The sequence below is a fragment of the Schistocerca gregaria genome, chromosome 3 (assembly GCF_023897955.1).
Source record: "Schistocerca gregaria isolate iqSchGreg1 chromosome 3, iqSchGreg1.2, whole genome shotgun sequence".
Classification (NCBI taxonomy): domain Eukaryota; kingdom Metazoa; phylum Arthropoda; class Insecta; order Orthoptera; family Acrididae; genus Schistocerca; species Schistocerca gregaria.
The window spans coordinates 333090175-333115634 of record NC_064922.1 but is presented as its reverse complement, the minus strand read 5'-3'; the positions used below and the strand labels follow the sequence as shown (position 1 = coordinate 333115634).

The following is a 25460-nucleotide window of genomic DNA, read 5'->3' as shown; positions in this document are numbered from 1 at the left end:
CTATCTTTCTGTCCCTTCTTCTTGTAAGTGTTTCCCATATGCTTCTATCCTCCTCTGGAGAACCTTCTCATTCCTTAGCTTATCAATCCACCTAATTTTCAACATTCTTCTGTAACACCACATCTCAAATGCTTCGATTTTCTTCTTTTCTGATTTCCCCACAGTCGATATTTCACTACTATACAATGCTGTGCTCCAAACGTACATTCTCAGAAATTTATTCCTCAAATTAAGGTCTATGTTTGATACTAATAGATGTCCTTTGGCCAGGAATGCCCTTTTTGACCATGATACTATGCTTTTCATGTCTCCTTGCTCCGACCGTCATAGGTTGTTTTGCTGCCTAAGTAGCAGAATTCCTTAACTTCGTCTACTTCGTGAACCCCAATTTTGAAGTTAACTTTCTCGCTGTTTTCATTTCTGCTGGTTCTCAGCACTTTGGTCTTTCTTCGATTTACTCTCAACCCATATTCTCTATTCATTAGACTCTTCATTCCATTCAACACATCCTCTTATTCTTCTTCACTTTCTCTGAGGATAGCTATATCATCAGCGAATATTATCGTTTTCACCTCGAATCTTAATCCCATTCTTATACCTTCCTTTTATTTCGTCTTTGCCTCTTCGATGAATAGATTGATCAGTAAGGGTGAAATACTGCATCCCCATCTTATACCATTTTTAATTTGCGCAATTTGTTCTTGGTGTCCCAATCTTATTGCTCCCTCTTGGTTCCTGTACATATTGTATATCAACCGTCTTTCACTATAGTTTAGTCCTATTTTTCTCAGACTTTCAAACATCTTGCACCATTTTACATTGTAGAACGCTTTTTCTAGGTCGATATATCCTATGAACGTATCCTGATTTTTCTACAATCTTGCTTCCATTACCAACCGCAACGTCAGAATTGCCTCTCTGGCGGCTTTACGTTTCCTGAAGACAAACTGATCGTCATCTATCACTCTTCAATTTTATTTTACATTCTCCTGTGTATCATTCTTGTCGGAAACTTGGGTACATGAGCTGTTGGGCTGATTGTGTGATAACTGTGGCACTTAGTGGCTCTCACTGCCTTCGGAATTGTGTGGACGATGTTTTTGCTAAAATCAGATGGTATATCATCCGATGTTCTTATCTTTCTGCAAATGTTTTAGGAATTCTGGTGCAGCTTTACCTACCCCTTCTGCCTTATTTGATCTTATGTCTTCCAAAGCTCTTTTAATTTTTTTCCGTTACTGGATAGTCTGTCTCTTCCCTATCGACTCCTGTTTCTCCTTCTATAGCGTCATCCGACAATTCCGCCGCCTCATAGAGGCCTTCAATTTACTCTTTCCCCCTATCTGCTCTCTCTCTTCTGCATTTAACAGTGGAATTCCTACTGCAATCTTAATATTACCGCCTTTGCTTTTAATTCACCGAAGGCTTTTTTGACTTTTGTATATGCTGAGTCAGCCTGCTGACAATCTTTTCTTTTCCATATTTTTCGTATTTTAATTGCAGCCGTTTGTCCTTAGCTTCCCTGCACTTCCTACGTATTTCATTCTTAAATGATTGGTAGTTTTGTATTCCTAAATTTCCCTGACCATTTTTTTGTTTCCTTCTATCGTCGATCAACTGAAGTGTTTCTTCACAGCTACCCTCCTTCTTCCTATGTTTTTTCTTCAACTGTCATAGAGAGAGAGAGAGAACTCCGTTCTTCTGCAGTCGAACTGCCTACTGAGCTATTCTCTAAAGCAGGGTCTATAGCCTCTGAGAACTTAACGCATATCTCTTCATTCCTTAGTATTTACATATCCCACTTGTTTGGACATTGATTTTTCCGGAATAGCCTCTTAAACTTCATTCTACTCTTCATCGTTATTAAATCGTGATCGGTTCCTGGGTACGCCTTACAACCTAATATCGGATTTCGAAATCTCTTCTTGACAATGACGTAATCTAACTGATATCTTCCCAAATCTTCCAGCCGTTTTCCAAGTGTATCTCCTTCTCTTTTGATTCTCGAACAGAGTATACGCTCTCACTAGCTGAAATTTGTTGGAGAATTCAATTAGTCTTTCTCCTCCAACATTCTTAACACCAAGCCATATTCTCCCGTAACCCTTTCTGCTGTTCCTTCCTCCACAACCGCATTCCAGTACATGACAATTACATTTCTATCTCCCTTTACGTACTAAATTACCCGTTCAATATCCTCATACACATTCTCTCTCTCTTCACCTTCTGCTTGCGACGTCGGAGTGTATACTTGAACTGTTGTTGTCGGTATTGGTTTGCTGCCTACCCTGATGAGAACAGCCTATCACCGAACTGTTCACAGTAAGTCACTCTACGCCTTATATTCCTATTCAAAACGAATGCTACTCCCGTTATACCATTTTTTTTTACTGCTGTCGATGTTGCGCTACGCTCGTCTGGCCAGAAATTCTACTCTTCTTCCCCTTTCACTTCATTTACCCGCCCATTTCTAGATTTAACATTAACATTTCCCTTTTCAGATTTTGTAGTTTCTCTACCGCTTTCAGACTTTCCACTCCCCGACTCGTATAACGTTATTCTTTCGTTGATTATTCAATCTATTTTTCGTAGTCATGGAAATCATGACACTTTTTCAATTTGAGGTAATCCTGTGGATACGCATTATGTGTCTTTAATGTTGTGGTTTTCATTGCTTTCTGCATTCTATGCTGTTTATCATTGCTGATCCTTCAGTTTTTCGGAACAGTTCCACACCCGAACGGCGAAAGTGTTCTCTGAACCTCTGTTTGTTCCTCCGCCCTCTCTGACAAGGTCAGTGGCAGAACGAGAGCGACTTCTAATGTCGGAAGTTTTCCGCCTCCATTGTTTACTTTTATGCAACACTTAAACAGTGGCGTGGTTCGAACCGGGGGACCGAGGACTTTCTGATTGCTAGTCAAAGACAATACGCTAGGCCACGGGTGGTCCCAAGTTTTAACTATCAAATCGAAAATAATAAAGTTACTTAATTAACTGGTTTCCTTCGTTTGAGCCGGCCGAGGTGGCCGAGCGGTTCTAGGCGCTACAGTCTGGAACCGCGCGACAGCTACGGTCGCAGCTTCGAATCCTGCCTCGGGCATGGATGTGTGTTGTGTCCTTAGGTCAGTTAGGTTTAAGTAGTTCTAAGTTCTAGTGGACTGATAACATCAGAAGTTAAGTTCCATAGTGCTCAGAGCCATTTGAACCTTATTTTATATATATATATATATATATATATATATATATATATATATATATATATATATATATCTCTGCAGTCCTGGTGCACAATGAAATCGCGAGCAGCAGTACCGTAGCACAACAGTGGAGGAGGCAAATGAAAATGGCGGAGCCAGCTGATAAACTGGGCATGGGCGTCGCTATTTTGTTTTACTACGGTAATGTGGAGCGATGACTACGCATACAGACAAACAAAAAGTTAGTTACATAACTTTAGGGCATTTTTCGGAGGTGGTAATTGAATCTTTGTGGCTACCTCCCCTACAAGTAAGAAGTACACATCTCCCTGCAAGAAACGTGCTGAAAACTAAACAGCTGACCACACTATTCCGGCGTCTGCCGGAGGGTAGGTTCCACCCTGCAGGGCAACCGCGCCGCGCGCACCTCTGCACTGAGCGGCCGTGACTCATCGGAGGAACGGTCTCCAGCGGCGCGGCGGCCAAGGCAGGGCGGGTGCTGGAGCTGGAGCCGGTGCGCGGGCGGCTGGTCCGGCTGGAGAACCTGCAGCCTCAGTCTGCCGCCAGCAGCCGCGCCGTCCGGACGCTGCGGGACCCGTCCGCCTCTGCAAACAGCGTACGTACTCCAGCTGCTGCCTGCTGCGCGTCTAGGGGCTGGTGGCTGGTGCCAGCGTCTTCAGGCCACGCCGTACTCACTGTAACACTAGCACCAGGCATATGAAATTAGTGTTATTCCTGCTGCAGTAATTCAACACAATGCGTTTCGAACAATGGACTCGACTTCAGGAGCATGTTCAGTACCGATAGTTATTTCTTGAACCGCACTCCTGGCGACGCGTGGTACACATTCACATGAATGAAATTGCTTGCAAATTTTTCTCGTTTTTGTTGGCACTTCAGCTACTTGCACAGTCAAACGTTATTCACTGTTTCATTAGCAATTATGGCAGGGTCCTATTACCCGGGTGCTACTTATACGCGTATATTTCGGTTATATTTGCAAAGAAACGGAAGCCTGACTTCCTCTCTTACGCTTAAAACCGATATTTCCGTTCAAAATACACTACCGATAACTCCCCCCCCCCCCCCCCCCAACCCCTATTTGTTCAAGACTCGAACTACTCGTACGAAACAGCTTCAAACATCTAATCGATTTACAACGTGTTAGATGTTAAGCGTGTACACGAGAACAAGTTTCGAAAAGAATTCAAACTACGCGCAAAATTTATTCGAAGTCGCTAAGTGCTCCCATTATCAAACACTGTATGATGAGAGTCTGAGTAATGCTCACTTCAGCATATTCAGGACTTGGTGCCCCAATGTATTACCGCCATGAGCTGCTGGTGTACGGTAGCTGAGTGATCAGCGCGATACAGACTGTCAATCCTAAGGGCCCGAGTTCGACTATCGACTGCGTCGAAGATTTTCTCCGCTCAGGGATTGGGTGTTGTGTTGTCCTAATCATCATCATTTCATCCCCATCGACCCGCAAGTCGCCGAAGTGGCATCCACTCGAAAGAATTGCACCGGGCCAACAGTCTACCACCGGCCGGTGTGGCCGTGCGGTTCTAGGCGCTTCAGTCTGGAACCGCGTGACCGCTACGGTCGCAGGTTCGAATCCTGCCTCGGGCATGGATCTGTGTGATGTCCTTAGGTTAGTTAGGTTTAAGTTCCAGGGGACCGATGACCCGAGATGTTAAATCCCATAGTGCTCAGAGCCATTTGAACCTCTTGAACGGTCTATCCGACGGAAAGCACTAGTCATTCGACATTATTATTAATATTGGCTGATGGTAAAATACTGTATTTGTACAACCGCTTCCAGTCCTCTGACCATCAGCAGGTTCATGAAAGTATTCACAGCATCATGTTAGCAGAACGACGATAAGGATTTTATATTTCGCCGGACATGATGCTGTGAACACTTTTACGAATCGGATGATGGCTAGACGACTGAAACCGGTTGTATAAATACTGCGTTAACCCTCTAACATAAGATTATACCTCTCAATGAGTGGATTTTGGCAGCATTTTAATTTGGACAGTAATTGTGCAAAACATTGACTATCATGTTTTTGTTGCCCCTGGAAGCCTTATATACACAACCTGCAAGTGGGAGCGCGCACTCTGATAGTCTTTTAGTAATTGTAGATTATGCATGTGACGCTGTTTTGTAGCACATACCAAGGCAGTGAAATGTGTTAATCTGTTATTAGAGAATGCAGGACAAAATTCGTTTGACTATACTGACGTTTTGACCCTCTGGGAAACTAAAACCGCAGCCAGAAAAATTGTTTCCGTTATCCGTTCAGTCTCGAGTACACTTTAACGTGGAACTTACTGTAGCTGGTTCGATTACCAACTCTATTGTTTCTCATTTACGAGTTCGTATCTACAGCTTATCCTCTGCCCATCACTACCAAGTACACGGCCAGACGGAGCGCTTGTTTATTACTTTAATTTTATTTTATTCAGTGGCTTTCGGTACGTGCCAACATAGACAACTCAACAGTGGAAATACTATGCAACAGATTGCTTCGGCAGTTCAGTATGTTCATTAGGGGCAAGCAATACCCTGGAACGAAGTTACATAGGCTTAGTCTTGTCATGTGACGCCTTGTCGGCGCTGTTCGTGTTACCTATGACCATATTAATCTAAGGACAGTACAACACCCAGTCCATGGGTGGAGGAAAAAAAATGTCTGACCTGGCCGGTACTCGAAACCGAGCCTCTTCGGTTATCAATTTGCCGCGCTGACCTTAAGCTACCGAGGCAGACAGTTAGTTTTCCCCTAATTCTTACTCTATAATAAAAACAAAATTTTGGATTTTATTCTGGAATATTTTCTGAGTATTTTAGTTTAACAAACGAGTGCTCTCCAGCGGTTCGATGCAGAGTAATAACGTAGTTGTAATTATGGTTTGTTACCCCAATCGCTTTTGTTTCTTTGTAAATAATTTTACAACAGTGGAAAGCCCTCCAACATACAATCACCAAACTTAACATGGAATGAGCTGGTTTCGCATAGGCGTCTATGTGCAGATGCATAAGTACCATCATATGGTTGCCGGCGCTGCGGGAACAGCACCGCATACCGTCGTACCGCTGTTGCACTGATTTCATTTAATCCATGCACGACGGTCATATCAGACTATTTTCCGTCTGTAAAACGGTCCATGCTACTGTGATCGCTGTTAACCTAGAAGCACCGAGCGAGGCGGTGTAGTGATTAGCACACTGGTATCGCTTTCAGAAGGACGCTGATTCAAACCCCCTCAGGTTTTCCTTTATTTCCCTAGATCGTTTCAGGAGGATTCCGGAATGGTTCCTATGAAAGAGCACTGTCGATTTCCTTCCCCAGCCTCCCCTAACCCGAGCTTATGCTCCGTCTGTTACGACCTCATTGTCGAAGGGACGTTAAACACTAATTTCCTCCTCCTCCTCCGAGACAAAAGCGAGCTGTGTAGACTGCAACCTTGCGAGCGTTGAGTTAAGTGGGCATTACTGCTGTCGACAGCAAGTACCTTGAGTGAATGAGGCCCACAGCGCATACAGTCGACATTTGCGTTACTGTGCACATAATTTCGGAGCAGTACACACGGTAAAGATAAGTGAGGGTAAGAAATTAAACGAAATGCAGTCACTCTTTAACGAGGCATCGGAGGCCACAGGCCCCTTGTGCCAAAATATTCTGAAAATATCCCTGAACAGTACCGAAATTTTGTTGGTGAAGATCGAGTCACCCTGCAGTGAAATGGTTGCACCTATCACAACTCGTATTCTTTGCAATGCAGTCCAGTGTGTTTTGAGCTGTGAGCTTATCTTCGGCTTTACAACCAAGAATAGCTAATCACGTTTCTTGAATGTACCCCGTGGTTGGATAAATTGCTCGAAGTAGATAATGCTGAATACATTCGGTACAAGTTCCCAAAAAACGGTGGTGCTTTAATTTCTTGCGCAATTCTCATTTATTTAGAGGATTTACGCAGAAGCGAGTGGCTTTAATAGTGACGCACTGTTGTCACTGTTTTGTACATATGTCTGTGCATGTGAAGTGCAGTAATGTTGAAAAGCACGGTATAGAATTAACCCCCTGGCGTAGTTTCTAACTAAATGGCCGTACTACAGATACTTAATAGTTCTATCGGGTTGGGCAATTACGCAGTTGTATTTCCTAAGCTTCTGCATACTGTAATGACTCTTGCCTCGTCAGCACTTTGGTACTTCAATTCAAATATTCGAATCCTTGTAAATTTCGGCATGGCTTTAGTTAACTTTTACGATTATATTACATGTTCCACACTTAAAAATAATTTTGCAAATATTTGACCACCAAAAAACTATTTTTCTAATAATATAATTTTATTTTTCATATTGCTCCATTAGGAACATCAATCTTGAACAATGAAAATTAGTAACCACGATTGTTAACTTAAATGAGTCAAAACTCACTTTACAGTAAAACTGATACTATTATTCTCTAGCTTTTATGAAAACAAAATTTCTGTTTTCATTTTTAATTTTTCTAATTTTTCTATCGATAATGCAATCGACAATTACACAAAGACAAGCTGATAGTTTTTTATACTAACAAAATCAGCAACCTTCATTATTAATTATTAGGCCCATAAATCTTTGTATAATTAATTATTTCCAGAAAACTTTATGTAAATTATATGTGAAAAGTAATTTCAATTAAGTCATAAAAATAATTTGAACTATATGCTGTTCTAGAAGGATCTGGATGCTAAGTAAGTAATACTTATAGACATTTTGGGAACGAAACGCGCCATTATAGTTTCAGTTGTTGTCAAGTTTGGTCAATGTAAGTATCAAGTTCTTTGTGTTGGTTGAAATTTTGCACAATGCATTTACTTAACAAGTGGTGTTGTAGAAGCGGCAAGAAGTTACGAATAAATACTAATAACGTCAAAAAGTAACAATATTCAAGAGACTTTTATTACAACAAAAAGCACTGGAACTATTAACTGGAAAGCGTATAAAGGAACCGACAGGCTAGACAACCAGACAGCCGTAGCAGGATAAGCAACATTTATGTGATAAAATAATGTTTCTGTCCTTCTAAAGTTATATAAACGTCGACAACATTAGAATAGTTCAACATAGAATATTTACTTTCTGTACGTCTACGAGCATTTTGACAGTAAGGGACAGGGTTTATTACAGTATCTACATCTGTTTTCCGGAAATCATTGTGAAGTTAAGGTGCAGGCTGAAGTTCAATATAAAGTATCAGTCTTCGTTACACTGTCTCCTGTATTTTAATAGACTGCAAGCACCAGAAACAAATCGAGTCCCTGGTGTTGCATTCATTCTGTTCAGTGGATTTCAATAACAATGCGCATATTCAGACATACATTAAGGAATAAGAGCTTAAGTCTCTTGGAGGTAACACTGTGGAGTGTCCTAACGAAATGCGGGCTATTGAATAAAGCTATTATAAAGTTTTCAAATGCTGCTTCAGTTGCTTGCGTGGTCCTATGTTCTTTTGAGAGTTATGTAAAAATGCGTGGTGTGGGTGACGAAGCTTTTGCACATCGTATACCTGTGCCATCATACAGTTCCCTAAGGCATTGCAGGGATTCCCTTGAATGAATGACACCAGTGTTTCTTTCGCTCTCTAGCTGCAGGCTGTAATTAAATATTTTCACGTCAGTACGTTGGCAACTGTGTGGGGCTTCAAAAACCCTAGCTTTAATCAATGTTCGCGTAATATGCTTTCATTTTTTTAAAAGAGCTAATCTGAAGTCTTTGAGACCCATTAGCGAATTTGACGAATCTGTGGCCAGATGTCTAAATGGTTTGCACTACTCTTAGTCTAACCAGATAAAATTACTCGTTTACACAAGGAAAACAATCCAGCAGATTTTATGTAGGTGATGTATCACAGCGTTTCATTATTTAAAGGGCCAAGCCAATATACTAGACATATATAGCACTGACATAAATAATAAACTTTAATTATGGAGGTGGTTTACAACCATGTACACTGATAGAAAATCATGTCATCGTCGCTGTTACCGCCGGAAAACTTTGGCCACAGATATGAAATGAAGGGGTTCATAAAGATACGCTCGTTTCCTAACATATACAACAATTTCACGAAATACCAATTCTGTGCAACCATTTTATTTTCGTCAGCTATGATTTTTGAAATCCTTCTGGCGATTTTTTTGCTTTCTGCTGTAAAATATGTCCCTTTTTTCACACTTCTTTAGTGTGAGCTATTTATTTACCCTTTCAGCTCCAATGAAATATTATGATTGAATGTTCTGTTTCGTTTTTAGATATTCAGAGTGTTCGTTGTTATAGACGGTTACGTTTCGACAAATGCATGTATAGCTTCAGCAAGTGGCATATTGATTTTTTTTTCTTTTTTTACCAGCTCAGTCTTTTTTCGTCTGTGGATATGATTATTTAAGCACCACTCAGATCATTTTATTATCGATGTCATATTGTCATCTATGTACCCTGACTTCACTGGGCAATGGCATAGCAGTCCCAGTAGAACAATGCCTAGGAAAGCACAGCGGTGTTCATGTCAGATAGGATATTACATATTTACTCTTTATCCACATTTACAGATGCCCACGAGTTTTTTTTTTTTTTTTTTTTTTTTTTTTTTTTTTTTTTTTTTTTCGATGGACCTGGATTCAGTTGTGAAGCGTTATCTATGTTTTCGTTTACGAAGTCTGCAAAGCGATTGTATATTCATAAGCAAAATAATACCAGTGCCAAACTGGACTTTCGTTCAGTTGTCAACAAGAATGTGTCACATACAACCGTATAATCTCGAAACGACGATGATAACAAATACTATTTTACAAAAAAAAATGGCTCTGAGCACTATGGGACTCAACTGCTGTGGTCATTAGTCCCCTAGAACTTAGAACTACTTAAACCTAACTAACCTAAGTACATCACACACATCCATGCCCGAGGCAGGATTCGAACCTGCGACCGTAGCAGTCGCACGGTTCCGGACTGCGCGCCTAGAACCGCGAGACCACCGCGGCCGGCACTATTTTACAGCTAGTCATTTATACTCGTATACAGCGTAACCTGATGTGAGTTATGACACTTTCCCGGCTTAGTATACGTATTTCCTAGCGTCCTTCTTCACAATATTTCGACTACTGACCTAATACGTCTGAGATCACCACTCGCTGCTCGTTACAACGCCGACTAGTTAACTACTCCAAACACGTGCAAAATAATGCATCACACTGCGTGACTGGAGACTGCGAAATATTTCCATAACATGTGCAATATAAAATCTTACTCATTTCCCTGGGAACACGTGAAGTTATTTTGCAACTATCTGGCAATACGCTTAGCTCTAATACACCAACTGATGTCTTGCTGAAGTATTCAATGTTCTGCTTATATAAACGACATAATAGTATTAAATAACTTCGTGTTCCCTATCATGCACGCTGAAGCTACAAAGCTTGTCATATAACTTCCAACTGGTTTTTCAGTATTTCAGTTGCCTGTTTCCTCCAGTATTCTCTATTTCCTACTTATCACACACGAGATTTGGATGGATCTTTATCTAAATCAAATCGTTCAAATGGCTCTGAGCACTATGGGACTTAACATCTGTGGTCATCAGTCCACTAGAAATTAGAATTACTTAAAGCTAACTAACCGAAGGACTTCACACATAATCATGCCCGAGGCAGGATTCGAACCTGCGAGCGTATCGGTCGCGCAGTTCCAGACTGAAGCGCCTAGAACTGCTCGGCCAAACCGGCCAGCTCCCTTATCTAAAAGGAGCGCGAAAAATCAAAAATTTTATCTAAGTGTATGTGATATATTTATCGAGATGTTACATGAATTTCTCTACTTCGAGATTGACTGTCTCGTTTCAAAACTTAATAACTGTTTCGATAATGAAGTCAAACTGTTGATGTATTAGCATACATACGAACATAGACAGTTGTTATGTTGGCTCTAGTGTTCGTCGACGAAAAGTACTTACATACAATAATTTGGGGCATATCCCGATGTGAGTCCGATGTAAAATAAAAAGTTTCTGTTAACAGTACAGTTCACGAAACCGCTAGCCATGTGACGCAGAGGGTAAGGCATTCAGTTCTTCTTCAGGAGGAACGAGGATCCATTTCTCTCTCCTGTCCATTCAGATTTCGAGGTTTCCTAAACTTATACAGACAGTTCTTGAAAAAGGACAATTTCCTTCATCGTCTTGCTTCATTCTGAGCTTGTGCTCCACCTATAATGACCTCGGTATCGATGTATTCTCCACCAGTACACAAAATTGCTCTGTATCTGCACTACTGGAATAAAATTTAAGATAGAGATTTGAACATGAACTACTCTGTGTTGGAAAAAAGACATATTGTCAATGGATATTAAGTGCCTATCTTCTTTTATTATACATATTCTTACGACAGAACCACATGAGTATCGACCAGTCAATACATCTGAAAACATTACTGCAAGCCGGTTACTCGGAATTTCCTTGCAGCAATAACACGTCATATTCTGAATATTAAGCCGAACGAAGTTATGGTTTAACGGTTATACTCTCGTAAGTATTTTTAGTGACGCTATTACTATCAGCTATATCAGGTAATTATCTTCGTCGGATACCAGAATGTAGCGTAGATGTAACTGTCTACTTTACAAGTACGACTAATAAAAAACTAGAGAAGTAACGTAGACATTTCCTTGTTCATGCTACAGAGGAAGTAGGAGTTCAATTTTTGTTTGTCAGAATGTGAGGGAATGAATGTTCTTAAACATTGCGCAAGTCATAATTATTTCTGTGTTATTACAATTTTGAAAAACAATTTTTTTTAAAGCGTTTGACTCAGTTGTACAAGGATTTTGGAAACGAATCGTCAGCGTCATAGCTGAGGAATACTGATAGCGTTTGCCAGACGTGATGTGACAAAAATGGCAAAAATCTAGATCAGTATCACGTTGATTTGTAACCAACGTGCTGATAATCTGATGGTAAATAATATTGTTAAACACCTTACCAGCATTAAGCATCGTCCCGTATACAAAGTGGCTGGTTATGTCAATGCATTGTCTCGGCCGAATGGAGGACTCAAATTAAATGGGCAAGCGTTTGCCACTGGAACTGTACAAATGTATCAATGTACAGCCGTATGAATCTGGTACTGCCTGCCCACCTACCTGTAGTTTCTGACGAAGGAGAAATGTGAACCGTGAGGAAGCGCGAAATGCGGATACATTACATTTCGCAGCGCTGTTGACAGTAAATGGATGATTAGCTTGCATATCATACACTGCCCGACAAGAAAATGAAACACCCAGAAAGGGACGAGGAAATAAAATGAAGCTTCACAGGCTGAGCAGATATGTAATGCTATTTCAGTGATTAAAAATGACAATCAAATTTTCAAAGAACTTGGAAATAAGCCCACTTATCAGTAAGACGTTGCGTCTCCTCAGGTCACGATGCATGCACTGGCCCGGACGGGAAGGATGTCATGAAACCGTTGTATCATTTCGTGAGGTGAATTGATCCACAATTTTTGCTGCTGGTCCTCGATAACCTGAATACTGGCACTGGGACATTTTGACGTCCGAGTTGATCGCACACATGTGACATCGTAGAAATGTCTAGGAGCCAACGGCCTTGCCGTAGTAGTAACACCGGTTCCCGTCAGATCACCGATGTCAAGCGCTGTCGGGCTGGGCTAGTAATTGGATGGGCGACGATCTGGTCTGCCGAGCGCTGTTGGCAAGCAGGGTGCACTCAGCCCTTCTGGGGAAAACTGAGGAGCTACTTGATTGAGAAGCAGCGGCTCCGATCTCTGAAGTTGATATACGGCCTGAAGAGCGGTGTGCTAACCATGTGTCCCTCCATATCCGCATCCAGTAACGCCTATGGTCTGAGGATGACACGGCGGCTGGTCGGTACCGTTGGGCCTTCATGGCCTGCTCGGGAGGAGTTAAGTTTTAGACATGTCTAGGGCTCTGGCTGGGCACAGGACTACCTCAACATCACGCAGACAGTACATAGACACACGTACCACGTGTGGACGCGCATTGTCCTACTGAAAAATGGCACCACGTTCTGATGTTCGAGTTGATCGCATACATGTGATATCTTATACAGATCTAGGACTCTGGCTGGCCACGGGACTACCTCAACATCACGCAGACAGTTCATAGAGGCAGGTGCCACGAGTGGACGAGCGTTGTCCTACTGAAAGGTGGCACCACGTTCTGATGTTTGAGTTGATCGAGCACATGTAATATCTTAGACAGATCTAGGACACTGGCTTGGCACGGGAGTACCTCAACATCACGCAGACAATTCATAGAGACACGTTCCACGTGTGGAGGAGCGTTGACCTGTTGAAAAATGGCACCAGAATACTGTCTCAAGAAAGGTAACAGATGAGGATGCGGATGTTCGGAACTTCCCTTGTATCGTCAGTCACTATATGCCATGATCTGTAGCCATACCTGATGGCTCCTCATACCTTGACGTGAAGAGTAACACTGCCGATACCTCTCGAAACATTGTAAGGATGGGGCAACACCCCAGCTTGTCTCCATATGCGCCGAGGACTGTCATCCGGGATCGTGAAGAACCACAATTCGTAGCCTAATACAATCGGGCGCCATTCATTAGCAGTCCACGCTTCCCGGTCACGGCCCACTCCGAACGCAGTCCTCTGCGTTGCGGTGTCAACGATATAGACGTAATCCCCTAGTCTGGCTGCTGCTAGTCTCCGACCTTTAGCGCGGTATAACACAGAATGTTGCAGGGAATCCATTACTTGTTCTCGGATGGGCTTACGATGTGCTTGGTACGTAACGCGGCGATCCTTCCTCGTGGTGGTCAGACGTCGTCGACCACGTTCCCAAGCAGTCCAATAAGGGCCTACTGAACATTGCACTGAATATTGCAATATTGCAAGGCCCGATCAGCTGGTCAAATGGAGACTCACAACGCGGCCCCTCTCAAAATGTGTCATGTGCTGATAACGCTGTCTCAAACGTATACGCGCCATCTACGTGTCCTTCACAATGGTCATTCAGTATCTGTTCAAGCCACTTTTATATCCTTTCAAACCTGGTAAATATACTAAACACGAGAAATACTCTGGTAGCCCTTCTGTCTGTCACATCTACGTGTCCTTCACAACGGTCATTCAGTATCTGTCGCCGCTCAAGCCACTTTTATATCCTTTCAAACCTGGTAACGATACTAAATACGAGAAATACTCTGGAAGCCCTTCAGTCTGTCACAGAGAATTACAGCTCTGATCAATTACATACTCGTCGACGATGTGTCTGTAGAACCAATCTTTAACTTATCAATAATGATAACTGAAGTGCAGACGTATCTGTAATTGCCAAGAAAATATTAATCCCCTTATTAAATTGTAATTTCTTTGTGGCATATGTATTCCGGTAATCAATGCGGGATGCATCCACCGATGTCGTCATATATCTACCTCCCGATGGAGCTGCTGCTATAAGGCCATTGCGTGCCATCACAAAATATTCATCTAAAGATTTACAACTTTATTCATTCAAATGACTATCGTTGTTTATATTGTTGATACCCATAAGTCGTACACTAAGGTCTCATATAGACTGAAGTCTAACGAGGTCTTTTTTCAGAGTAATTATCTCCAATGTAGCATTTTATGCAACTGAAAGGAGGAAATTATTCTTTAAAGACAATAAATAAGTTTTTGACGTGTTCTGATACAGAATAACGCTGAATTTTAAATATGAATATCGGATAACAAATGCTGGTCAAATATTTAACAATGAAATTCGCCAAATTCAGTTGCAGTCAAATCTTCGAAGGAAGCACTTGAGCTACGATTCACGACATCCAGAAACATATGGGCCCCAGTATGCCAATATAGATTACTTTTGAGAGGTGCATATGGGGCCCGAAGATGGCATAATGAGTTGCCGAAACTGGTAGGAAAATAAACTAACATCTCAATTGCACGGGTGTTGGGCGAATGTCACGGTGAAATAAATGGATGTAGGTTGCAATAGTTATGCGGAGATGAACAGACTCACAAACGGTGCCCTAACGTGCAGAACTGAATGAAACCTGTCTTCTGACTGCAGGCAAGTAAAGTAACATACGCTAACTGCATTATTTCATGAAAACAAACACGCAAATTAAGACTTGTAGTTAAATAAATCTCTACTACATACGCTGCAGTTTTTAATTTTTCTATCCACTATCATACCAGTTATAGTCTTCAGGAACGATTCGTATCTTAATAATAGGACGTGCGAAAAGTAATGGGTCCTAGATTTTTCTTTAAACGTTTTAAAGCTTTTTACAGCCGCTACAGAGCTCCGAATTATAGTGTAACGTAAATACTTCGGCGTGTAATCTAGTTTCGAATTAGAAGAGTTTTTCCACACATGCAGTACCCTCTCCTTCAGAATGGCAATGCCTTTCCACACACGAGAGCGGCGGCGTCTTCAGCTTTGCGACGCCTTGGGTTCACTGTTATCGATTATCTTCCATATAGTTCCGACTTGACCCCATCCCATTATCGTCTGTTTCGAAAACTTGAAGAATACCTTCGGACTTCACTTTGACAGTGATAGATCAGAGCTAGCATAAGTGACGTTGTGGTGCGTCAACAAAATCGAAATTGCTACGGTGAAAGTATCAGCAAATTGGTCTCTCGTTTGGAGAAATGTGTTTGTCGCGAGAGTGACTGAATAGAGAAATAAACATGTCGAGATGAAGAATAAATATCTAGAATATTAATAAAGTTCTTAATTTTAAAAATCTTTAAAATTTTACACATAAAAAATTCGAATGCAATACCTTTCAGCACCCCCTCGTACAAGTCCAAATAATTCGTATTTTTGAATCATTATTGTTCTTTATTAGGCATTTTGTCTCGTTCACTCTTCGTTCCTTGTTTCATCGTTCCACCTGTGACAGCACATTTCAAAGACTTGGAATCGTTTGATTTCCGTCCTCTACGTTGTTCATGTATAGCACCCTTATCTGGTTGTGTTTCAAACACAGACTTCCATTAAACGTTTTTTGGTTTCAGATTTTATATTTTTGGTTGTTAGAATATGCTTTTCCTTATAGACAGGCGATGTCAAACTGGTTTCATATTTTTAGATTGCAGAAGGCTTCCGATACCGTTCCTCACAAGTGTTTTCGAACCAAACTGCGTGCCTGTCGAATGTCGCCTCAGTTTTGAGACTGGATTCGTGATTTCCTGTCAGAACCGTCACGGTTCGCAGTAATAGACGGAAAGTCATCGAGTAAAACAGAAGTCACATCCGACGTTGCCCAAGAAAGTGTTATAGGCCTTCCATTATTTTCTGATCTATATTAACGACATAGGAGACAATCTGAGTGGGTCTTAGATTATTTGCAGCTGAGCTGTCATTTACCGTCTTGTAAAGTCATCAGATGACCAAAACGAATTGCAAAATGATTCAGATAAGGTATCTGTATGGTGCGAAAAGTGGCAGTGGACCATGAATAAAGAAAAGAGCGAAGTTATCACATGAGTACTAAAAGAAATCCACTAAATTTCGATTACGTGATAAGTCACACGAATCTCAAGGCTGTAAATTCAACTAAATACTTAGGAATTACAACTACAAATAACCTAAATTGGAACAATCACATAGGTAACGTTGTGGGTAGAGCCAACTGAAGACTGCTATTCAATGGCAGAACACTTAGAAGTTGCAACAGGTCTACTACTTACACCACGCTTGTTCGCCCTATTCTGGAGTATTGTTGTGCGGTGTGGGATCCGCATCAAGTGGGACTGACGGATGACATCGTAAAAGTACAAAGAAGGGCAACTCGTTTTGTATTACCGTGAAGTAGGGGAGATAGTGTCACAGACATGAGACGTGAATTGGAGTGGCAATCATTAAAACAAAGGCATTTTTCGTTGCGACGGGATCTTCTCATGAAATTTCAGTCACTAGTTTTCTCCTCCGATTACGAAAACATTCTGTTGGCACCCACCTACATAGGGAGAAATGATCATCACGATAAAATAAGAGAAATCAGGGCTCTTACAGAAAAATGTAAGTGCTCGTTTCTCCCGCGCGCCATTAGAGAGTGGAACAGTAGAGTGACAACTTGAAGGTAATTCATTGAACCCTCTGCCAGGCACTTTATTGTGAATCACGTAGATGTAGATGAAAGACACATATTTGTTACTACACCTTCCACACATCTTCGTTCTTTGTCTATTCTGCTTCCGAGATAGCAAAATTCGTCCACTTCGTGGTGTTTTTTCCTGTTTGTTTGTGTGCACATTGATCCTAGCCGCCAACTGGTACCATGTCATTAAGAAGCCATATCAAGTATTGATTATCACAGGACCGTGTGATGCCCATTTTCTGTCCTTAGGAGGACGGATTTCTGTATCCGAAATCATTATGATTCTGAGTACAAGTTACGTATTACGCTTACGGCTAGGATTAGTTTCTAAATTGTAATTTATTAATTTGAAACATCTGCAATAACCTGTGCTCCGTAAAATTTTTTTTCAAATACCCCTGTCGACTGATCCACATCTGAAGTTGTCCCTTGGCATCCGATAAGGAAGAAACGACAAAGTCGATTTCTGAGGCGCTCAACGTATAGTGGTTGTGCCATCGCAGCTGCCGTCTCGCGGTCTGTCAGGGATGAGTCAGGCGAACTGGTGGATCCCTGCGTCTGGAGGTGACGCTCACACCCACATTGTGTCACGTCTGGGCTTGAAGGCAAGGATGCGCGGGAAAAAGTGGAGAACCGTGGACGGCGCGCCGGCGACCCGACTCCCACTGTGTGTGTGAGTGTGTGTGTGTGTGAGGTGGGCAGAAGAGGCCGGTTTGCCGGGCGCCGCGCCTTTGTCCGCCGACACAAAGCCAGAGTGCCTCTGCTGCGCTCCGAGACCCAGAAACGATGCGACTCTCTTTCTTAACACTGAAAATAAACTCTCTGGACAAGATATTAGTCATCCCCCAAAACAAGTATTCCGGCTTCTTTCAGCGCTGCAGATGGTGTAGAACGCGAGTGACTAAAGCTCGTAAGTTACAACCGGCATTCGGGTCTGCTCACGTGATCTCCCTCATTTGCTACAGACTGGTTATAATGAAAGTGGAGCCGCTCACGAACGTTCAGTGTGGGCTGTAATTCTGGTATGGTAGTGAAACTTGGTAATACGCTAATGCAGAACCGGTATGCATGGAAAAATAATTAGTTCCAATTTTAGCCACCAGGCCCAAAGACAGGGCTGTACAGCATCTCGTCGATGCCACTGGTGCTCATATTGAACAAACTGTGAAAGCGGCAAGTAATAATAAAATCAACACTATAACATACTCTCGTGTTTGACATTTCCCATCCACATCTTGTTCCTAATTCATTATATTTGCAAACATTTCTAGAGGTCTTTCTTGGATTCTCAGCGCCAGATTTGAACCTGGTGGCCAAAATTGGAAATAATTTTTTTTTCAGCGAAAAATGGTTCCACGTTAACGCATTACAGTATCTACCAAGTGTCGCTGCCACATGATAATTACAGCCCACTGTGCACCACTGTGACTAGCTGAACTGCAATTATAGCCACCTGGTACTTTGGAGACTTCGTATTGGATTTCATCGTGTTTTGTTGTTTATGTATTATAACTTACCTGTTCTGTCGGGATACCGTTTCAAGGCAATGGCAGATTGAAGATTTAATCATAAACGGCACTCTTTGTACAATTTGTTTGCAATTAAACCTTTATGAGATCCTAAGATAAAGAAAACTAAAACACAGAGTTGTAGGTGATCGGTGTGGTCTTATCGGTACACAGATGTGGTTGTGGTGTCGAAGGAAATAGGTTCGTGTACTGCTCCAGTACAATATATTTCTTTTCCATTTTCACATCTGTAATATATTATGTTTCCTTCTTATTCACGCAGTTGAAATATGTCCTGCAATATTCGATGTTATTTACATATTCAGCGTGTTCTTTCATGAATCAATTTCTTACGTTTTTTTTTTACATCAGTCGGATTATTCTTTATATTTTGTATTATTGATTGTCACAAATATTTGGCCGCTTACTTCTGAATGTGTCGCGATTTCCAAGGGTGTGATAAGGCAGGAAACCTACGAGTGCACCTTAAATTGCTGCAAATGAAACGACCAGCAATGGTATTTATATACTAGCTTTTTAAAAATACTTTGCTGTTTATTCAGAGTACGTCGCAAACTCAGAGGGTTGGGCAGGAACCTAACAGCAGCAAGCAGTAACATATATTTTTTTGGTTGTCACAAATAAAATACACTGTACAATAAAAAAAAGCTACGCAGTACGAAGGAATCCTCCTAATGGGATGAAAGCGTGTAGATGTGGTGTGCATGTATAGACAGGCAAATTACTCCAATTTCAGAAAAACTGATTGACTTATTCAGGAGAAAGAGCTTCACAGACTGAGCAAGTCAACAACGCGTTGGTCCACTTTTGGCCCTCACACAAGCAGTTATTCGACTTGGCGTTGACTGACAGAGCTGTTGGATATCTCCCTGAGGGATGCCGTACCAAATTCTGCCGAACTGGTTCGTTAGAGCATCAAAATCCAGAGCTGGTTGGCGGGTAGTGTTTAACGTCCCGTCGACAACGAGGTCATTAGAGACGGAGCGCAAGCTCGGGTTAGGGAAGGATTGGGAAGGAAATCGGCCGTTCCCTTTCAAAGGAACCATCCCGGCATTTGCCTGAAACAATTTAGGGAAATCACGGAAAACCTAAATCAGGATGGCCGGAGACGGGATTGAACCGTCGTCCTCCCGAATGCGAGTCCAGTGTGCTAACCACTGCGCCACCTCGCTAGGTGGTTGGCGGGCGCTGCCTATAACGACCCAAACGTTCTCAACTGGGGTGAGATCCGGCTACCTCGCTGGCCAAAGTAAGGTTTGGCAATCACGAAGACAAAGAGTAGAAAATCTCGTCGTATGTGGTCGGGCATTATCTTGCTGAAATGTGCGCCCAGGATGGTTTGCCGTGAAGGACAACAAAACCGGGCATAGCATATCGTTGACGTACCGCTGTATTGTAAGCGTGCAGCGGTTGAGAACCAGAGGGTCTTGATATGATAAGAAACGACAACCCAGACCATCGCTCCTGGTTATCGGGCCTTATAGCGAATGGCAGCCAGGCTGGTAACCCATCGCTGTCAATGGCTTCTCCAGACATCTCTTCGCTGGTGCTCGGGACTCAGTTCCAAATGAGATTCATTACTGAATTCCATCCCAGTCAAGGAGATTCCAGTCCGAAGACACGCCTGGAGACGTCCCGCATTAAAAACGAGTGTCCGCATACTTTTAATCAGATAGTGTATATCTTCTGCCAACAACATTGCTCTATCACTCTCCGGCATTTTTTTTTTTTAATTCTACTAGAGCAATAGTAAGGATAAGACGAATCGCTGTCTTACACCGTACTAAAACAGGCACTTTTCTTCGTCGACCTTCCATTTTTATTGCTTCCACTTGTGTTTTGGAAACTGAGTGGCCAAAACTTACGAGAACTGTTGCCACTTTTGAAGTTGTGCCGTGCATGGCGCCCGAATGTTGAAGCTGGGAGTTGCGCATGGCGCGAATATAGATGCTGTATTTGAGCAGTCTGTTACAGAGATACGTGCAGTGAATATGGCAATACGTCACGAGATAACCGACTTTTAACATATGGTGAAAATCCCTGCAAGACACATGAATCGTTGCAGGCTAGAGACTACACGAAAATTCAGATATCTGAAGTCACCAGTGTCTATGGTGAATTTACAGTACAGTAGAGACAATGTATCCAAATGGTTCAAATGGCTCTGAGCACTATGGGACTTAACATCTGAGGTCATCAGTCCCCTAAACTTACAACTAGTTAAACCTAACTAACCTAAGGACATCACACACATCCATGCCCTAGGCAGGATTCGGACCTGAGACCGTTGCAGTCGCGCGGTTCCGGACTGAAGCGCCTAGAACCGCTCGGCCACCGTGGCAGGCAGACAATGATCCACTCGTGTAAACAGCGGCACGGATGAATGTCTTATGAACGGACGCCACCTCAGATCCGCACTCTACTACAAACGGAATCTCATTCGATATAAAAGTTTTCTGGGTGTGGTACCGGGTCATAATGACTCTTGCAGTGGAAGCCTACGTAATTATGTATAGGATTTTCGTATTTTAAAGAGAAAAAAAATTAACTCGCAATGTATCAGTCGACCCCGCGCGAAAATCTGGGCATAATTCTGATAGTTGACAGTCATGTTCTTCTGAAATTACTGTTTTCAAGCTTTCACACTCACCGACTGTTTGTCGCTCTCTCCACCCCACTGCAGCCGCCTAATGTGCGAGCCCCAGTACTGTACAGAGGGGTGATAATAAACAGAGCCCCCATTACGCGGGATGTTGTTGACGAGGGAAGAGGAAGGGAGAGGTGGACACCTCTGCCCGATGTGTTTTCAAATACTGTTGGAGAACACATGTTATTCCACGCAAAAAATAGTAGGTAATTTGAATACAGTCACTAGCTGTGAACGGGACGTTGATAGAATAAACGGGGAGAGTTCAAAATGTGTGCCCGAGCGAGATTCGAACCCGGGATCTCCTGCTTACTAGACAGGCGTTCTAATCTCTTTTTTTCGTTATTGGTCGTTGTATGTAGTCGTGGCCGACGTCACATGACATCCCTTGAAGTCCGTTGGCAATCCCTTCACTCATTTTTTTTTTAATTACAGAGAGCAGCTAGTTCTCTGACTGAGTACGCTGAGGTACCGCGCCGGCAGCTACCGAGGACATAGGAATCAGTGCTGCTCAGCGGACGTATCCCAAGCACCCCCCCCCCCCCTCCCCCGGCACACACACACACACACACACACACACACACACACACACACACACACACAAATCCCGCAGGCTCACATTCTCAACTTACTCCACACACTACGAAAGTAGTGCCCCTTGCCCATTAATCTCAGTGCTCGTGGTATAAGCCCTCTGCGATGGAGGGCCATAGGAAGAATGGAAGCAGGAGAGACGCAAACTGGTGTGGCCCGATGGTTTAATGTGAATCGTTCTGTTCCTTCTCGTATGCGACGACAGTTTATAGTGATCGAAACTGTGTCCAGAAGAACATGGCAGAGACGACAACGTGTGTCATCCGAAAGAGAGGACCGTTACTTGGTTGTAAGGGCACGGCGGTACTGTCTTAGTACTGCAAGGCGCCTGGCATCTGACATCGCTGCATCCTCAGGACTTGTTGTATCGAGACAGACGGTGTACAGAAGGCTTCGGCAGAGTGGCCTTTATTGTCGGAGACCCGCTGCATGTTACCTCTGACACTTCTTCACAGAAGGGAAAATCTAGAATGGAGTCGTCAACTTGCCACCTCGATGGTCCAACAATGGGCCAATGTTCTTTTCACAGATGACTCCCGATTTTCTCTGTAGAGTCTTGACGGAGTCCCGTCTGGAGGGAATGTGGAACAGGATTCAGTGACCCAAAGATTGTGGAAAGAGACCAATGCCTAGGAGGAGCCCTAATGATATGGACAAAGGCCACTCAACCACTCGAATACCGCTTCATGAAATTGTATGGGTGAATAAGCAAGTTTCAACTGCTGTCAGGCATCGTGACGAGATCTTGAGATCTCACGTGCGGTTGTTGCGAGGTGCAGTGGGCCCATACTTTGTTATGATGGACGACAATGCTCGCCCTCATAGAGCACGGGTGGTTGATGTTTTCATAGGAAACGAAAGACATTGCACGCATGCCATAGAGCATGTCTGGGATGCACCAGGGAGGTGGGTTGCATCAAGCCAATATCCACCAACCACTCTCCAAGATTTTTGGGCAGCGCTGCAGGAACAATGGGGGTTACTGCCTCATCATGAGACCGGTGCCATCATTCAAAGCATGCTCCGTCGTTGCTAGAACTCCATGGCTGTCAGAGGAGGCCACACTCCATTTTGAGCACATTAACCATTTGTTGGAATGTGTGTGCAAACCCATTCAGTTGGAAAAACATGAAGAAAATTTCTGTTGCATCTGTCTACGTACTGTATTGTTTACATTGTTTCTACACTACTGGCCATAAAAATTGTTATACCAAGAAGAAATGCAGATGATAAATGGTTACTCATTAGACAGATATATTATAGTAGAACTGACATTAGATTTTCACGCAATTTTGGTGCATAGATCCTGTGAAATAAGTATCCAGAACAATCACATCTGGCCGTAATAACGGCCTTGATACGCCTGGACATTGAGTCAAACAGAGCTTGAATAGAGTGTACAGGTACAGCTGCCGATGCAGCTTCAACACGATACCACAGTTCATCAAGAGTAGTGACTGGCGTATTGTGACGAGCCAGTTGCTCGCCCACCATTGACCAGACGTTTTCCGTTGGTGATAAATCTGGAGAACGTGCTGGCCAGGGCAGCAGTCGAACATTTTCTGTATCCAGAAAGGCCTGTACAGGATCTGCTACATGTGGTGGTGCATTATCCTGCTGTAATGTAGGGTTTCGCAGGGATCGAATGAAGGGTAGGTACACGGGTAGAGACACATCTGAAATGTAACGTCCACTGTTCAAAGTGCTGTCAATGCGAACAAGAGGTGACCGAGACATAAATCCTATGGCACCCCATACCTACACACCGGGTGATATGCCAGTATGGCGATGACGAATACACTCTTCGAATGTGCGTTCTCCTCGATGTCGCCAAACACTGATGCGATCATTATGACGCTGTAAACAGAACCTGCGTTCACCCAAAAACTGACGTTTTGCATTCGAGCAGCCAGGTTCGTCGTTGAGTACACCATCGCAGGCGCTCCTGTCTGTGATGGAGCGTCAAGGGTAACCGCAGCCATGGTCTCCGAGCTGATAGTCCATGCTGCTGCAAACGTCGTCGAAGTGTTAGTGCTGATGGTTGTTGTCTTGCAAATGTGCTAGTGATACGAGGCCGTTGAGATCCAGACGTTTTCCGTTGGTGATAAATCTGGAGAATGCGCTGGCCAGGGCAGCAGTCGAACATTTTCTGTATCCAGAAAGGCCTGTACAGGATCTGCTACATGTGGTGGTGCATTATCCTGCTGAAATGTAGCGTTTCGCAGGGATCGAATGGTCGTAACACATCTGAAATGTAACGTCCGTATTACACTCCTGAACCCACCGATTCCATATTCTGCTTACAGTCACTGGATCTCTACCAACGCGAGCAGCAATGTCGCGATACGATAAACCGCTATCGCGATAGGCTACAATACGACCTTTATCAAAAACGGAAACGTGACGGTACGCATTTCTCCTCCTTACACGAGGCATCACAACAACGTTTCACCAGGCAAAGCCGGTTAACTGCTGTTTGTGTATGAGAAATCGGTTGGAAACTTTCCTCATGACAGCACGTTTTAGATGTTGCCACCGGCGCCAATCTTGTGTGAATGCTCTGAAAAGCTAATCTTTTGCATATCAGAGCATCTTCTTGCTGTCAGTTAAATTTGGTATCTGTAACACGTCATCGTTGTGGTGTAGCAATTTTAATGGCTAGTAGTGCATTTTACTATCATCTGTTTGCACAGTTTTGTGGCAAAATAAATGCAAGCTTGCAAATTTTCCGTTTGTTGCTTTAATTTTGGACACCAGTGTAGTATACTTACTAGTTGGGAGATCACCTTCATAAAATATCTCTGGCAACGTATCTGCCGTCAGGACATTAACACTGATTGCTCCCTCCCTTCACATCTCTGCTTTTTCCTCTGCCCGGTGCCCACTATACTGAAATGAGTAAATGAGAGACTCCTTTTTAAAACAAGAATTACGTATGTGATCGCCCGTAGATGGATGTCAGAACGCAACCTCCGCGCCGGCGCTGCCGCTGCCCGCGCTGTGACGTGCAGAGAGTCTGGCTCGTGGCGTGTGGCGGGTCCGGGCAGCGCCTGCAAACAGGTTACGCCCGGCGCCCGGTGCCGCTGCCCTGTGATCAGGTGCGCCATTTCGGCGGCCTCATTAGGCGATTACTCACGCCTCTCCTCCAGGAGGCGTCGCACCGAGGCCAGGTCTCTGGCATCGCCCTCTCCGAGCACTGGAAGTTCAAAACTTCCAATCTTCTCCGTAACGCCGTTTACGTGCACTCCTGTACAATTACGTAGCCAAAGGAAATCTCAATAGGTCTTCGTTTTTTACCACGGTGTGTTGAAAAGTATCGGTAGAT

At 43.1% G+C, this 25460-nt stretch overlaps 1 protein-coding gene across 1 annotated transcript in view; it reads left to right on the top strand.

Annotated features, from left to right (window-relative positions):
• Positions 1-3757: 3757 nt before the first annotated feature.
• The window catches only part of LOC126355751 (mitogen-activated protein kinase kinase kinase 11-like), a 403455-nt gene continuing 381752 nt past the window's right edge, over positions 3758-25460 (top strand). The window contains exon 1 of the mRNA XM_050006141.1: positions 3758-3813. The gene's annotated coding sequence lies outside the window, so the exon portion shown is untranslated. The remainder of the gene's footprint in view (positions 3814-25460) is intronic.